Source organism: Lepisma saccharinum, chromosome 17 (genome assembly GCF_977018435.1).
Source record: "Lepisma saccharinum chromosome 17, izLepSacc3.1, whole genome shotgun sequence".
NCBI classification, from domain to species: Eukaryota; Metazoa; Arthropoda; class Insecta; order Zygentoma; family Lepismatidae; genus Lepisma; species Lepisma saccharinum.
The window spans coordinates 13,137,597-13,155,861 of NC_139245.1; the positions used below are offsets into that span (position 1 = coordinate 13,137,597).

Sequence of the window (18,265 nt, forward strand, 5' to 3'; positions counted from 1 at the left end):
AATTATATAAACGCGGAACGACTTGAGATGACCGGACCCCTCTCCGATTTTCTTCATATTTGGCATACTCACTAATTGAGGCCTCCTAATCATGAATCTGAAGTTAAAATTTGTCAGAAACGTTTAGAAATTGCAAAATAAGCGAAAATAAGGCGTTAGTTTTCGGAATGGAAACTGTCGATTTTTGCGAAATTTTTTGTTTCACAACGAAATATATATATTCCTGATACTACCACGACACCAAATTTTAACTATGTTTGCCTAACCGAACTAACCTAACCACGTGGCAATGGTCCGTGGGTATAGCATCAATGGTTCACAATTATTTGCAATTTCTAGATCCTGATACTACCACGACACCAACTTGTAACTATGTTTGCCTAACCTAACCGAAACTAACCTAACCACCGCCAATGGTTCAGTAAGTATGAGCAGTACTATAAAAATCGGAGAGTGGTCCGGTCACGAAAATTGATTCGCTTATTTTGCAATTTCTACAAGTTTCCGACAAATTTTAACTTCAGATTCGTGATTAGGAGGCCTCAATTAGTGAGTATGCCAAATATGAAGAAAAAAGGAGAGGGGTCCGGTCATCTCAAGTCATACCTATAAATGCCTTTAAGTACTGAACATTCTCACTGATTACTTACAGCTTGTTTTATCCCGTATACTTTCATGCTTCTCAGCAAGTGACTTAACAGTTTTTGTTCTCCTGGATATTGACTGCTGCTCCTCCTACAAAACATTTCTTGTATGCTGCAAAATGCATCTGTGTATATTTCCATTTTTATTTTATGGGTAACAGTTTGTTATATCGGAGACACATTAAAATCGGATATTTTGTGTTTCTCATGGTTCGTACTTATGAATTGTGTATTGCGGAACATAGTTTAAGGTGCCATTGTGCTTTTTACACAAAAACAAACACAATTTTTCGCATAGAGAGTAGTTTTTGTTATTCCTTTTTTCGCTTCCCTAACACACAATATGGCAGGTGCACGTATGCAGTGTTTCCAACCTTATTCACCGAAAAATACCTACTATCGTGTTCGTCACGTGAGCAAATTGCACATTATGCACGGGTAGCTGATGGGTAGCCCCACGAACCATTTCCGATAAGGTTAGGTTTGGTTAGGTTAGGCAAACATAGTTTTTAAAAAGGGGTTGGAAACACTGACATGGGATTACGTCATCAAACGTATGGAGCATCCGGTAAGGTAAGCAATGTCAATTGTGCGTCTGTGCAATATTTCTCTTGCAAAATACATGATTTCCCAGTCAAATAGATTCCACAATGAAAGAAAATACCTCGACGAACGTTAGAAACCTTAGAGAAACTAATTTCCGTAAGTAGTTTCTTGTGTAAAAATGAAGAAATGTCTCTCCCATATAACGAACTGTTACCTATTTTGTGTGTGACATATTACTTCTAATCACAATATATCTCCTGCTTACTTACGGTGATATTATTTAGTATGATGTCGATAGTTGAGCATTGTTAGGTTTGGTAGCTGTAATATTTCCACACTTTCCTAACTCTCCAAGTGGATACATTTTCCATGGAAGATAATTACACAGCAGCTACTTTTGAACATGCTGAGTTACAACTTAACTTTTCACATCATAGTTTCTCCAAATACTTTCTGTGACCGAATAAGAAGCACACAAATTTCAGACCTTTAGCTCTTATTCTCAACACAGTTTGCAAAAATTCATGACAGAATTGTTTTCATTAAGGTTGCGTAGGATGCAAAATGTTTGTTATGGGCAGTGCTGACATTTAACGTTCTTATATGCTTGTGACAATACATTGTGATGCAGTTAATGGCTCAGCATGTATTCCTAATCCATCAATGTGCCCATTATAACCACCATGTACAATAGAATAGAGGTAGGGTCTATTTAAGCAGGCATGTTTTAGCCTGTTCGGCCATTTTTACAACCAACCCTTGTCACAGATACAATGAATTAAAAACAAAAGAGAAAAAACCTAATGATCATGTTAATACAATGAAGATAATATAAAGATTATACATTTAATTAATATATGTGGCCACGGTGGCTCAGTCGGTAACGCGTCTGACTACCATGCTATAGGTCCCGGGTTCTATACCCGGCCGGTTCAAATCCGGGAACTTTTCTAACGTTGGAAGCGGCCCCGGTACCCACCCAGCGTCGAATGACATAGGTACCTGGGGGAAACCCTGGGTGGGTAAAGGCGGTCAGGGGCATGGTGCTGATCACATCACCCCCACTCACGACCGGATCAAGAAAGTGTGGGGCGTTACCTCCTATATGCTTTCATGGTGTGGTGCTAAGCACGGGGGAGCACTTTACCTTTTTTTTACATTTAATTAATATAGATATATTGCTAGAACACACCAGAATTAACTCCTACAATGAATTATCCTATAATTTGTGATCTTATCAATGCTTCCTGTTCCTCCATCACAGTATGTAAAAGTCTTGTAACCGGGGCAAGACATTTGATAATTTTTTGCCTTTTTTGTAAAAAGGTTGAAGGATTCCTCGAATATGTAAAAATGTTCATCATGAAATAATTGGTTAAATACAGGCAATTAGTTTCAGTGTTGTTGTTATTGTTTTGCTGCATTTTTCATCATTTTCGTGGGATAGATAATTTTTTTGGCAATTTGTCGGCCATTTTAAGCATTTTTAATAGTTTTCTGTGAGGCAATGGCACTTTTTGTTATATTTTTAGATTTCATTTAGTGTTGAATATTTCACCTTGTCCAAACAACAAGTAGACCCCTATTTTTCAGTTGCGAGGTGAAAATTTTTCTCTTCCTGACTGAATTATATCCAGGAGAAATTGCATGCTTCCAGTATGACATGTTTCAATGGAAGTAGAGGAGCTTCTCTATGCACAAGTCTTTACTAGTAAACAATAGACAATAACCTGCACTTCGTGGTTTTAATACGAATACATGATCAAAAGATTTTTTGTAAATTGATTTTAAATTGCATATATTTCCAGTTTTGCAATAATCAGTATACATTATCCCTATTCCTGAATGTGTTTACAGTGGTACCATTCATTAAGTGACTCTCTATAATTAAGTCACTACCTGTTAAGTAGCTAACAATAGGGAAATGTAAAAAAAAAATATTGGTCATTTTGTACTATCATTAGGGTCTTTTTTTATTCAACATTTTAAAAGAAAATTTATGCCTTAAAATATGAACGCATTCAGAATTGAAGAATTTCATGTGTTAGTTACAATATTATTCACATCTGTTAACATTTCATGCAGAAAGAATGACATTGAGAAATATCAGATTCTGTTTTCTTTCACTTCTGTACATTGTAGTGGTGCCCTTGACCCTTTGTAGCTCCCTCAAGAAAGTGAAATATTTTTCATGGTTTATGAATATTATGTTGTTTATGAACGTTTTCTGTCGTTTTTAGCTCGTGGAAATGTGTTATTGTGAAGTAAAGTACATCTGTTACCTTACTGCGAAGCAGAACAGCCCGAAAGCTTCATGCAAGTGAATATAGAACCCAACATGACATTCCACAACAACAGAGCAATTTTGCGTCTTTAGGATTATTAGGTTTGAGACTGAAAGCAATTTTCAACATGTTTGCGTGTACATACAGACTGTTTGGAGCGATTTTTCACTACCAGGCACTTCCCCAATTTCTTTCATATTTCGCATACTCAATAATTTAGGCCTCATAATCATGTAGCTGCAGTTAAAATTTGGCATTCACATGTAGAACTTTCAAAATAAGTGAGCTCGTGATCCCAAGATTGTGTTCCAAATACCTAAAAAACTAAATATACCTGGTGAATCACCTAAAACTTGCACCCCAAATATTTCATAAACAACAATGAATATTGAAAAACTGCTTTTGCAGATATATAGGTATGAGAGGGGCTCATGAAATTAATGGACACAATACGTTCAACTACGTAAGGAACACAAACAAACTTAGTTTTTTTTAATGGAAACCCCATTTTATTTTCAGCTCATTTGAAAGTACGGAAAAAATCATTAAGAATGGCATTTGTTACATTGTAATATGTCAAGTGGTTCTCAAGTAATTGTAACATAAAGTTGAGCGCAGAAGGTGCATCCCCACTATGCCTGTCGGCAGAGCTGAGCGCAAGTGCCGTCGTGCATACAGCCTGCACGCTTCTGTTGCATTTTTCCTACACTCGCCATAGATAAGTATCATCTCGGCCTTTTCAGAGTTTGAAAATACTATTTTCTCAGCAACAGATCTGACATACGTACAAACGTCTGGTTAGAAAAATGTATAAGGTGCAAAGTAAAAAAGTTGAAAACTAGAAGATTTCTCATGACCAAACGCAAAGAGTTGATTGTTCCGATGTACTAAAAATGATGACTTAAATGAATGAACGCAATACAAAATTAGAAAGATGTTAATGTACTAACCTTTATGAATGTAACTCATGGTGGAATGTTTAAAATTTATACTTTTTAATTAACAATTATTTGTTAGCTCATAAAAATTTATCAGAACCTCTTAGCTAATTTGTCAAAGTTTACTCATGTATAAACTACACATTACCCGCAGTTGATGGAATGTAACAACTTTCCTAGGCATGGCGTGTAGTATGCAGAAGAGTAACATGTTTGTTACGATACCCGAATTACGTCAAAAGGAGGATATGTATGTTACGACATACAAATCAATTTGTGAGAATGTTTGTTTGAAGCGTCAACTTCACGTTACAATAACTTGAGAACCACTTGACGTATTACAATGTAACAAACGCCATTCTTAATGATTTTTCCATACTTTCAAATGAGCTGAAAAAAAGGGGGTTTCCATTAAAAAAACTAAGTTTGTGTTGAAAGCCATATTTCCTTACGTAGTTGAACGTATATTGTCTATTAATTTCATGAGCCCCTCTCATACCTATGTATCTGAAAAAGCAGTTTTTCAATATTTATTGTGGTTTATGAAATATTTGGAGTGCAAGTTTTAGGTGATTCACCCGGTATATTCCTGATGTTATTACGACCCCAAATTTTAACTATGTCAGCCTAACCTAACCGGCATCGTGAATGGTTTGTGGGGCTACCCGTGCATCGTTCGAGGGGTGTAAATATATAATCCTGATATTACTACAACCCCAAATTTTAACTATGTTAGCCTAACATAACCTTGCATGGTTCGTGGGGCTATTCTGGAATGGTTTGTATTTTTACAACTTCTACACCTTAATTTACAATTTCTACATGAGAGCACCAAATCTTAACTGCAGATACATTATCAGGGTATTGTAAAATCACAACTTTATACACGTTATTTTGCAAGTTCTACACGTGACCACCAAATTTTAACTGCAGATACGTCATTATGAGGCCAAAATTATTGAGTATGCGAAACATGAAAAAAATTGGGGAAGTGCCTGGTATTGTAAAATCATACTGACTGTTTTTACTAATAAAAAGCGGCGAAGTATTGCGATATGGTAGGGTTTTACTTACACGACCTGTACTTTGAAATCAAATATCTCCGTTATTTGTGTTTTCCGCTTGCTGGAACCAATTTTATATTATATATTAATGTAAGAAATCAAAATCTGTCGATTAATAAAAAAAATCAACATAATTCTCAAGGCGGTTCAATGGCTCCATCCATATGTGTAAGCTTTTGAACCATTAGATCAGCTTGCAATATTATAATCTTTTGAAGTTCCAAACTTCACTATATTTTTGTTACTAGTTGTACAGGAGGATGATGATATCATTTAGAATACTGAATGCAAATGTGGAAGTAATTTGAAGTCTGGATGTACAAATTTACACAGGGTCACATAAACGTTGTGCATGAAAGAAACCAGTGGTGTCTGAACTGCACCTAACCTACTACCGTATGGAAGTATATGGAATGAAAAGAAATAATCTAATCACTAATTGTAGTTGTGTGCATGTACGTGTAATGATGATATTGAGACTTGGGCCAAATAAATATGTGATAATCATGAAGACTGATCATGTTATTAGAATATGACAATCACATGATTAACATGTGGTCAGTTATTTGATGGTTGTCGTATTTCTTGTCATGACAGTGATACTTCGTATAAATAATATGTTCAGAAAACTATATTTATTATAATGTTTAGATTCATTTATACTGATAACAGGGATAAAAGGCAAAAATGGTCACCAGTTGTTGAAAAAGGATTTTGATCTTTCAGACGTCACATTTTTTCATTGAGTTTTCTGTCTTTCATGGTTTACAAATAAGGATGGACAATATCGGAAATTAGGTATCACGATATATCATCAAGAAAATATTGTTACGTGATACAATATGATATTTTTCCCTATCGTGATATCAGTGATACATATCATCTCCAATATGTGTATTGTGTCGGCAATATATATTGTCATGATATTTTGGTGATACATATCGTGACCATGATAAGTATCATTTTTCCTTGCTGAATTTTCCCATCACAAACAGAAGAGTATTTTATGTAATAACAACAAAGTTTTCAGTTCATCAAATTTGGATGGAATAAAGATGCCTTGTAAGATATGTGCTTCATACAAGCCCCATCTAGTTGGCTGCACTTTTTGACACTCGGTGCAGTGCAGGTGTATCGAGTGTCAGAGTAGTGCAAGGAAATTACGTGCAACCAACTAGACGAAAAGCGGTGTTCAAGTGCAGAATATTCAACAAATGTGTGTCTGCTGCTTTAAACGGTCATTTGATTAGTTAGCACGCACCACGTGACCATACACCAGTCCGGAAAGTAATGCAAACACCAAATACACTACTTGACTCCAAAAATCAACAAACTAGACGACTCGGTGTTGCACCGTGCAACCAACTAGACGCTTCGGTGCAGAGAGAGTCAAAGCTAGTAAAAAAGTGCAGCCAACTAGACGGGGCTACATGCGTTAGCGGAGTGAAGTTTGATGCAATAATTAACTAGTATGTAAACACATTGTTTACTATCTATGTTGCAAAATCAAACTAGTCTTGTGATCATTTTCCATTAAAACCAAAATAATTTGTGTAAAAATGGTCTTTCCATTGTCACAATATTATTTTGCATAAAGTTATCAAGGTTTGTTGATTAGTGGCCTGTGCGGAAAACCTGAAATTCATCATGCTGGCCATGTACGTCAGGTGCACTTCATGTATCGTGGTCACGATATATATTGTCAAAGTAACATGATGATATATCATCTAGTCGATATTACCTGGACAATATTTTTTCAATATAGAGATATATCATATAGGTAATATATTGCCCAACACTAGTTACAAACAGTGCCTAAACCCATGCACGTTAGTGGACAACTTCTTTAAAAATGTAGAAGCACATAGCATGTGCACCAGATTTAATTCTAACCTTATATGTTAGGGATGGCACAGAGCAAAATTCGACAAGCTGCAGAGCTACTTCACAGATTTGCAAATACATAGCAAAGCTACCATGAATTCATTTTCTAATGATAATGTTCTTCCTAACCAATTTCAGTTGTAATGGTGGGGGGGGGGGGTCCTTCTTTTTAATAGCCAGATGAATAGGGCAATCAAAAGTTTGTCATTTTCATCTAATATTTGAAAGACCTTTCAAATTTAGAAACTTTGAGATCTTCATGTTTACTGGGCAAATGGTGATCAGTGTCAAAGTTTAGTTGCATATGAAACTGAGAATGGAGAAATTTTGTGATTATTGCTTCTCAATATATTAGAAAGACTACAGTTCAGGACATTCTACCACCTTTGGTGATCGTTGTTGCATGTTTCTTAACCTTCTTGAATTATGTATTACTTGTGATATTACCTTGTTTACGTGTATCCTTGAGGGCCTCCCCCATGGTGCAGTGGTAGCGTCATTGCCTTGTAATCAAGGGGTCCCGGGTTCGATACCCGGTGGAGGTACAAGTGGTTCGGATCCCACTTAAAACTGTAGGTCCAGTCCCGATTAGCCTTACTGTGCATAAAGTGGACTTAAAACACTAACTCAAACCAAACCAAACGTGTATCCTTGCTTCATTGTGAGACATGTTTTAACAGTATTAGCAGAATCTGGTTCGAGAGTAATTACATGCTCGTAACTGTCTAGTTATTTGATTGTGGAGGGCAAAGTTATTGTATTTCTTCGTAATAGTCTCCAGCCGACTATACCCTGTCCCAGCTAACTGTAGAGCAGGGTCGTGCATAGCGGCAGAGGAGGAGGAGCGAAAGTGAGTGGTGAAAGCTCAGTGTTGCCAACTGTATGGAAATTTCATGCTATGTACGGACGTACGGTCCAGACCTTAGTCCGTATGCTAAACATACGGCTTGTCAAAATTTTCACTTGCTCTTTATCCCTAATATTTCCCTAAGAAATTCTTAAACCAAGCTTATGGATCTGGAGACAAAAATACGGTCCGTTTGCCAAGTGCATACGGTATTATCATTTTCAAAAGTTTGCAACTCTGACAAAGTGCAGCAAGGAAAGTGGGTAACTTCATCGTCCATTATGCAATCCCGTTTCTCTCAATGTCACTCACTCGCGTCACTACTTGCACAGAAACTTGTTCTCGTTCGCCTGGTCTACTGAGGAACCATCCTAATGCTTACACTATGTCATCAGTATTCTAAAGCGACATCCTCATAGAGGATTTTGAAGCTTCCAAAAACAAGTCATACTCACAAGAACTCATGTCCAGACTAAATTGGGGGAGGGGGGTTGCTTTAACACTATCCAATCATACTTCTAAAGCAGTTGCCCCACTGGATTTTTGAAATGGCACCTTGAGTTGTGGTGCAGCACAATCAGATGTCTCGCCGGAAGCGTTAGTCATTTCCAACAGACATTTGGAGAAATGTGTGATTCGCCAGAAAATTACCGTAATTGCCACTTCACAGCTAATCCCTTTGGTACTTTGTGAGAAAGGAAAACGACTTCCTAGTCGTAGGCAACAAGAAGCATCACTTTAATGTTGCTGGATGGCTGTTGGAACTATCATGGTCTTGGCAAATTAGTATGGTGAGCTACTTAACTGCTGTTGGATGTTGAAGTGCCTCATCACCACAAGCTTGGACAAGTTCTCCGAGACACTTAACAACATTTCTTTGAACACAGCAACACGCTTCTTGAATTAATGAAGAACACAGTGTGTTCTTTTCCTGATAATATTTTTTTAGAGTGCACTATTCAATACGGTTGCAGACATAACTGTGCTGCTGCCACAAGTCAATCTGTGGAATTATGGCATGTCATGTAGGGGCAGGAATAAAGCCACGATTAATTGTCGCTACCAGTAACAAACAGTGTACATCAGGGGTCTTCAACTCGTCAAGCATTAACAATTTCAATGACGCTTGCGGGCCACGAAGCTGTACTGTGGTATTGAGAACTGTAAGATGCCGCCATCTACCATTAACTTAATGCGTTTTCACGGGCCATGGCAAAGGCCTCTGTGGGCTACCTCTGGCCTGCGGGCCATGGGTTGAAGATTCGTGGTGTACATATTGTTGAGTAATCACCTTTTTTTAAATGATCATCATGTGTATCTAGCACAGTTGGAAAGTAAACTGGAGTGAATTGTACCCATAGAAGACCCTTGGACTTTGTCTTCTCTTTTCAATACATTGCGTGCTTTCTTTCTTTTCTGCCTTTGTTGCCATTTTTACACAGGACATGTGATATTGTCATGCATAAGTATTTTCACATAATGTAAATTATGTAACTTCTATAACTGGACCTTGGCATTTGGGAACACTAATGCACAAAACACACACAGTTTTATTTTTCACTTTGCAGTCATTAAAATTAGTAGCATTTGCACTTTATTCCAAATATTATTTGTTCAAAACTATAGAATGCATATACATGAGCTCTAAAATATCTCCATTCACTAGTTAATTGAAATAAAATATAATTTATATTACTTGAATTTAAGGTTTAGTCACTTCACAGTTAAATGTGAAACAATACTTGACTTATAACACATGAGTTGAAAACTTAATTAAAAATCATTTCTCTAATTGCTTTTCTTCAATTTGTTGAGCTCATGTAGAAGTGTCACATATAAACTCTAAACCAAACAAAACACTACAACCATTTAACCAAATCATACAACTTGTTGCCACAGATTGTGAGCTTCTGTATCCTCCAGGTCACATCGACATTTCATTGTCATTGTTCTTTCCCCTATTTCATCTAACCACTATTCATTCTCATCTTTGGATTAGCAGATGGTATAAAAGCGAGATTGATTTGGTTAAAACACATTAAATAATAGTCACACAAGCCAATCCTTATTAATTTATATTATATTCTGATTATTTCAATTTCCGAAATGTAGTAGTTCAAAATGCAGAGCATACCAGTTACTAGACCGCCTGCCATTGAGTAACCTTTTTAATTCTGCCTAGTCAGGGATTTTACATGTTCAGAGTAAAAGTGGAAAAAAGAAGAAAGCCATTGAAAAGGGTTTGCCTGACCATGCGCAATGTGGACAACACATTTCACACTGGTGTAGTTCCACTAGATTTCCCGTACATAAATATAGGATATATTTGTTTTAATGTCTTGTAACAATTCATACTACTTTAACTTGCTGCAAAAAAAAGTATTTCCGTGTGTTTTTGATTTCATCTATTCCTTCTAAGCATGGCTAAAGGAGAAATGTGAGCGTGTAGGTGTGGTTGTTGAACTGGATTCTCACCCGTAGTTTCAAATCCTTGTGGTGCTAAAAACTTTTCGCAAGCTTTAATAATTTCTCATTGTTGTTAAATGAAATGGTTCTGTTTAACATTAACGATTAGAGATTGTAGGATAAAAAAAATCTTTATTTCAACAAGAAAATATTGCTAGCATTGTTATGAGGCGCATCGAGAGAGTAAGTTTCCCTATTTTTTTTAAAAAAAAAAAACAACACAGTTTCAGGAAACCATTTATTGGCAACAGGTACAGCAAAGGTTCAGCTATTTTTCAACATAGCAACCACCAGAATTGAGACACTTGTCGTATCGTGGTATCAACTTTTGGATCCCACTGTCATAGAACTCTGCCGCCTGTGAATGGAACCAGCATGTGACAAACGTCTTCAGCTCTTCGTTGTTGCCAAAACGCTCACTGGAGGACAGGAATTTCTTGAGGTGCAAGAAAACGTGAAAATCGCTGGGAGCCAGATCAGGACTGTAAGGTGGATGATCAAACAACTCCCAGCCAAATTCCGTCAAAGCAGCTGCTGTGCACCGAGCCGTATGAGGACGAGCATTGTCCTGGAGGAGCACAACACCTGCAGTAAGCATGCCACGCCTCTTGTTTTGAATGGTACGTCGCAATTTCCTTAGTGTTTCACAGTAATGGTCAGCGTTCACCGTTTCACCTCTGGGGAGGAAGTCAATGAGCAAAATGCCCTTCCTGTCCCAAAACACGGTGCACATCACTTTCTGTACCGACAGCGTCTGTTTGAATTTCTTCTTGACCGGAGATCCACTATGCCGCCAATGCATTGACTGCTGCTTGGTTTCCGGGGTGAAGTGCGAAATCCACATCTCATCGCCCCTGACGATCTTGTCGAGGAAATCATCGCCGTCATCATGGTACCGTTGCAGGAATGTCAGTGCTGCTCCTGAACGTTTCATTTTGTGTTTGGGTGTTAGGTTTTTCGGCACCCACCTGGCACACAATTTTTTGAACAGCAGGCGCTGCGTGATAATCTCATGCAACACGGATCGCGATATCTGCGGAAAAAGGCTACTCAACTCCGTAATCGTTAAGCGATGGTTCTCTACGATGCGCTGCCACACCAGCTCAACCAGATCATCAGCCCACTGCGCTCTTCATCATGGACAATTTGACGACCTTCCAAAAACTGCCGATACCAGCGACGCACCATCTGCTTACTCATAATGTTTGGCCCATAGACCTCACAGAGCTGACGATGAATGTCAATTGGCGCAATGCTTTGTGCATTTAGGAACTTTATCACCGACAGAACCTCGCATGCGGCGGGAGAAGAAATACAAGCTTCCATTTCGGACCACTGCTGTCTCGCTACGGGCGCCGGGCGGGATCTGTCTGCCTGGCATATGATTGATACGTCTTAGCTCTGCTGCGCATGCGCAATTTACACGGCTCATTATGTTTACTTTCACGGGAAAAAAATAGGGAAACTTACTTTCTGGATGCGCCTCGTATTATAAATACAAAATTAGAATTTAGTGTTTTTAGTTGTCGCAATACATGGATAATCAATAATCCTCAGATGACAATTTTATCCTGTACTGAAATTGAATAAACAACTTTCCCTGCTTTGTGAAGAAATTTACATTAAATATTGGAAATATTACATAGCCACAATTGATTGTTATTTAATCAACTACGTAACATAGGCTCTCCATCTGTCCCTATCCTGAGCAAGATCTATCCACTCTTTTTCCATCCCTATCGATTTCCTTTAGGTCCATCTCAACATTATTTCTCCTGTTCGTTTTGGCCCTCCTACGGGTAATATCATCAGGCCTCCCAACCAGAATCCTGTAAACTCTTCGTTCCTCTCCCATTCATGCCACATGGCCTGCCCATCTAAGTTGTCTTGATTTAATATCTGGACGTGAATACAAATTATGTAGTTCTAAATTATGTAATCTTCTCCACTTACCTGTCTCATCCCATTTACAGTAGGTATAAATATTTTCTTAAGGATTTTATTTTCAAATACTCTGAATTTATGTTCCACTTTCAATGTAAGGGACCAAGTTTTGCATCCATATAATAATACAGGCAAAATTCCTCTTTTGTATATTTTAACTTTTAGTTTCTTAGATACAAGAAGATAAAAGTTTGTGAAGAGAAAAGTAACACACATGTTCTGCATTAAGCCTGCTTTTTATCTCCTCTTTAGTATAATTTTCATTTGTTAGTATTACTCGTAAGTACTTGAATTTGGAAACTGGTTCAAACGAGTTATCAATAATTAGATTTTGATTAGTACCTAACACTTGGTTTCGGCCTGTAAGCATATATTTAGTTTTCTCTTTGCTAACTTTCAAATCTCTTTACCTGCTTTGAATAATACTTTAGCATTATTCTTAAATTGTATTTATGTTATCCTTTAGTAAGTCTACATCATCCGCATATGCTAACAACTGAGTCACACCCATTTAATTTTAGTTCTTCATTAGTTTTTCTTACCTTCCTAACAGCATATTCTAAGGCAGAATTAAAAAGCAATTGAGATAATGCACCTCCTTGTTTTAACCCATGAATTGTAAATTGGTCAGACACATTAGTCCCCACACAAATCTTATTTTCTGTTTCATGGTTTGATTGTTAGTGTATTACTGCTGAATATCAGACACAATATTTTCTTCAACTAAAAGGAATCATTCACCTCTTTTGCCCTCTCCTTAAATCTCTTTTTTCACACACACACACACACACAATCACACTCAGACTCTCTCTCTCTCTCACACACACACACACTCACACACACACCACTCACTCACTCACTCTCTCTCACACACACACACCACACACACTCACTCTCTCTCTCTCTCTCTCTCTCTCTTTTACACTTTTTCAAACATGCACAAAAATATTTTTTGTGTAAGCCTTTGTATAAATATACAACAAAGAAATGCAAAGAAGACATCAACGAAACAATTTTTCTCGGTAGGATTTTTATCATTGGTGCATTATTTCTCAGTTGTCAACGTATCTTGTTACGTAACAAACTAGGACAGAGTTTGTCATTTCATTTGATTTACATGTCTTTAAAGGTAATAAAGTATTGTACCACCATAATGTAAATACTTTTCTAGGTTATAATCTTTTTCTTTTTACATTTTATGTCATCTCTGGGTTTCCTCTAAAAACTGATGTCCACTCTTATGCATGCATATATATTATTAAATGTTTGTCAATTTTATGTCGACCCACATGGGTTGAGTGGTTATTACAGTATCCTACGATGCCAGAAGTCCGAGGTTCGAATCCCTTCATCATATCAGCACTCATCCTCATCTTCGTGATTAACCCAAAGTGGCAGAAAAGCGAAGTAAAATAAACCAAATTACTCAATCAAGTCCACTTTATGTAGTGAGAGACTACTACAGTTTAAAGTGACTTCTGAACCACTATGTGCTTCCACTGGGTATCAGACACGGAACCCCTTGCTTGCAAAGTAATGACGTTACCATTACGCTATCGGAGAGGCCACATGCATATAAACACACATGCTTCACTTTACTGAATATTTGTCTTGATGAAGCTTTTCCACAACAGCTGAACTTGATGTTCCCTTGAAATCTCTTCTTTCAATCTTCTCCACTATCAAATCACTATACTACACTCGTATTGTAATGTTTGTCTATTGCTATTCTAGTCATGAGATTCTTTTGGTCTGTGTCTTCTCCTCTTCTATAGTCGTAGTCTGGATATTTTAATATCATCCTTGGAGTGACCTTTTCTGAAGATACCCAAAATGTCAACTTATTCTCCTCTGTGGGTCTTTTGTTATGTCCTGTCCATATGTCAGAAGCGTATATTCTAGGCCAACTAGCCTATCTGCGAAGCCTGAAGTCTAGAGAATAAAGTACAGGAGAAGAATCGATCAGATATTGAAAATAATATTATTCATATCAGTGAGATGATGATGCTGATTCTGGAGTTGGCAACCTGATTTCTTTTGAGTTGGCAACCTTATCAGAGCTTGGACTCAGTATACGCCACTGCCATATGTGTTTGTGATTGTCCATTCATCAATTAATCATATCATTCATTCTCATCTTCACTATTAGACAAAAGTGGCAGAAAAGCGAAGTGAAATGAAGCAAATCAACCAATTTAATGTCATCCTAGTTACTACAAATTCTTCATGCTTATCTTTTATCGGTCCTAATTTTCCAAAGTATGCTGCAATCAAATTTCACACTTGGGCAGACGAACCCAGCACACATTACTAACAGATGAAAAAAAAGTACCATGAGAAACTTAAAGTTGTAAACTAGTGTGTCTAGTTGTAAACAAATAATTACAAAATAATCCTTCGATAAAACTTCAGCAGTATTATTAAAATGTATTTCTTACAAATAGATTGTTCATTTTGTGCTTGTTTCCACCAGACATTGAACTTACAGTTTGCATAGAACAGGAAATCTGATAATTTTATTGAACCAAGAAAGGGAGGTTGGACCCGTTGAACCCCCCTCTTGTATACGCCCATGGGTAGGCCTGAGACATTGTCAATCAAACTGCTGTTTCTGCAACTTTTGGCCAATCGCTAATGGTTATGAGATGGAATCAATTAAATTAAAATTACAATCTTGCAATTCATAAAGTTAAGTGATACACTGAAATGCATAGTTATTGTGTTACTTACTTTTATACTCTTTGTTGAAGAAAAATCTTTGTTATAATGTTTATATTGTGTGACCTCCCCATTTTTGGAATTTTGAAAACTCGTGGAACAATATGGACACATGACTTGGTTTCCTGTATTATGCACTATTTTTTTTCGATCACTAATTATCTTAACTTTATTTATGTTATCGATTATGAAAAACAATGTTGTGTTTTTCTAATTAGAATATAATTCTTTGTGATGTGTGTGACTACAGGTCTAACTAGCCCTGATTCACTTAGCCTACGATTTGTTCGTGGTGATGAAAATGGATAAGTTTGCCAAAGTTTCTTAAAGTCCACTTTATTCACGGATAGGCTAATCGAGACTGGACCTACAGTTTAAAAGTGGGATCCGAACTACTACGAACCTCCACCAAGGTAAATGGATGAGAAACTGAGTGGAGTGTGAATACAAGCAAGCAGCTCTGAGTTCGAACCTAGAATCCGCAGCTTCACAACTCAAGTGAGGCCTCCCCGATGGCGTAGTGGTAACGTCGTCGCCCGATAGAGGCACAGTGGTTCGGAACCCACTTTAAACTGTAGGTCTAGTCCCGATTAGGCTTTCTGTGCATAAAGTGGACTTAATATCAACTCCAAGGTGTCGAAACTGGTAAATTTCTCGTAAGGGACAGACGGATTTCATCAAATTTACAGGAGAAATTACTTACCGAATGCAGTTACTTTATACTTCTGGAAGTTTGGGGAAGTGTTTTCTCGCATCGTTCATTGAGTTTTGCCGGTAAATCATCTATTTTTCGATATAAATGTGTGACCGATGCACGAAAGCTCTTGCATCCATTTACTTGCAGGTGGATGTAGACTGTGTGTGATGACGTAATCCCGGTCAGTGTTTCCAAACATGTCTTTTTGTAACTGAAGAAGGTACGTTTCCGCAAATGGTTCGTGGGGCTATGTGTGAATGGTTCGTGGGGCTATGCGAGAATGGTGTGTGGGGCTACGCATATTTTTTTCGAAACCAATTTTTAACTATTGTAAGTTATACGTGATCCTACCTAACCTAACCTTACCGGAAATGGTTCGTGGGGCTACATAGGTATATTTGGGTGCAGTGGGGTGGAAACACTGCATGCCGAGTACGGTAGTGAAACTGTGACCGCCATTTTGTGTGTTACCGAAGGCAAAAAGAAACTAAGAGAACTTACTCGATATGTCGCAAATAGAGCTTATTTCCGTAAAATAAGCGAAATGCCACCTTCAGGAATGTTTCTCAATGCAGAATACTTAAGTACGAATATTGAAATGAAATTAACTAGCAATTTTCAGCCGTCTGTCCCTTACGAGAAATTTACCACCACTTGTCCACGAGCATACCTTTTTGGACCCTGCAGTAAAACCTGTGCTTGCTTGAATCAGTTTAGCAAGAAACAGTGCACTTGGCATCGATAATGCTGCAGACGCACGGGGTTGCGTGTGATCGAGCCGGACCAGCTGTAAGAGCGAGCAAGGTCGCTTCCAGGAATAGCGCATGAAAGGAACTGCGCCGCGCCGACAACGTTGCTTGGCCTGCCTTTGACCTGTGTTGCACCCGAACGTGTTGGTTCGAATTATTATCTGACAAATCGTCCGTTGGCTTCCCGCCAAAGATTTCCTGCGAAATTGGATCTTTTTTTATTATTAGTTATTGCAAGGAGGTGGCAGGTGTGTTAGCTGGTTTTATTCGCTACATTGTAGGCCCACGAAATCTTGAGCATATCGGCAACCCTGTTTCTCTTTTTTCCTGACATTCCCCCTGTGTTCTCTCGAGAGATTCAATTTTGCTAGTATTTCTGTGACAACACATACACTTTACAAGTTTTAAGACAATCGAATTGGGATTAACTCTTGTATCCACACACCCTCAACACCAGCCCATCTACCGTCCAACATTTCCTCAATACACACCTAAAATTTTCCACAAATGCCCAATTTTCGCTCTAAATATACCCGTAAACCTTTTTAAATACGAGCTTACAACCCCCCAGATGGACAGTTCAGGAAAAACCCCTGTGCATTTGGTCTTGTATTTGTTATTGAGCGTCGCATTCCAGCACTTTTTGGCTAACCGCGTTGATTAGAATGAGCCATTCGCGATTATCCAACAGTACAGAAAAGCGACGCTAAATAACAAATAGCGCGCTCGGCCCCTGAGTCGGCTGAGATAATTATTTTAATATACTGTAATATCCAAATTTTAATTCCGGAAAATTGCAGGAAAGAATGCCAAATATTGCTGTAGTACTCAGAGCATCCATACCAAATACGAAGGGCGAGTTGCGGTTACCACTTGCTAAAAAATACAATGGTTTTGATGCATTATTTTTCTCATTTGCTCGTCAGTAGTGAATGGGACGTTTGAAATTGTGCTTGATGCAAGCTAACGAGGCCTGGGTAAGCGGGACTTGCTATTTTATCTTCGTGCCAGAGTATTCTCCTTAGCTATGATATGCACTAGAAAAGCCGCAAAAGTTAAGTGTAGAGAAACATGTGAACGCCATTAGATCAACATATCATCTTCCCCGATAAAAGCTGAACAAGTAAAAAAGGTTATTGAATATATTGTGTACTTGGCAAATTGCCAGCGAAAGAAAACACGTGAAGAACACGCAATTCATTTCGTGACGTACAACGTAATCTGCACTGTCTAGTTTTGTTCAGTGCGCTAGCTTCTGAGCTCCTTTGTCGTTCTGAAAAGAAACTGCAACATTACCCTTTATGTATGCAACCATGCGGCCAGATTCGCAGTTGCCGCAGACACTTTGGTTCTGTTCAAGGTAGAACCTGAAAACGATATGCGCTGTGGAAACAGTATCGTTTTTGGTGAGACGAATGGTTTGATCCCTTCCCTTAAAATCGTGCGTGTATCACCATTCTTACACATGTTTATTTTGTTCGAT

At 37.9% G+C, this 18,265-nt stretch overlaps 1 protein-coding gene across 2 annotated transcripts in view; it reads left to right on the plus strand.

Moving 5' to 3' along the window:
- The window catches only part of RanBPM (Ran-binding protein M), a 105,978-nt gene that overhangs the window by 1,964 nt on the left and 85,749 nt on the right, over positions 1-18,265 (plus strand). The gene's annotated exons all lie outside the window — the stretch shown is intronic.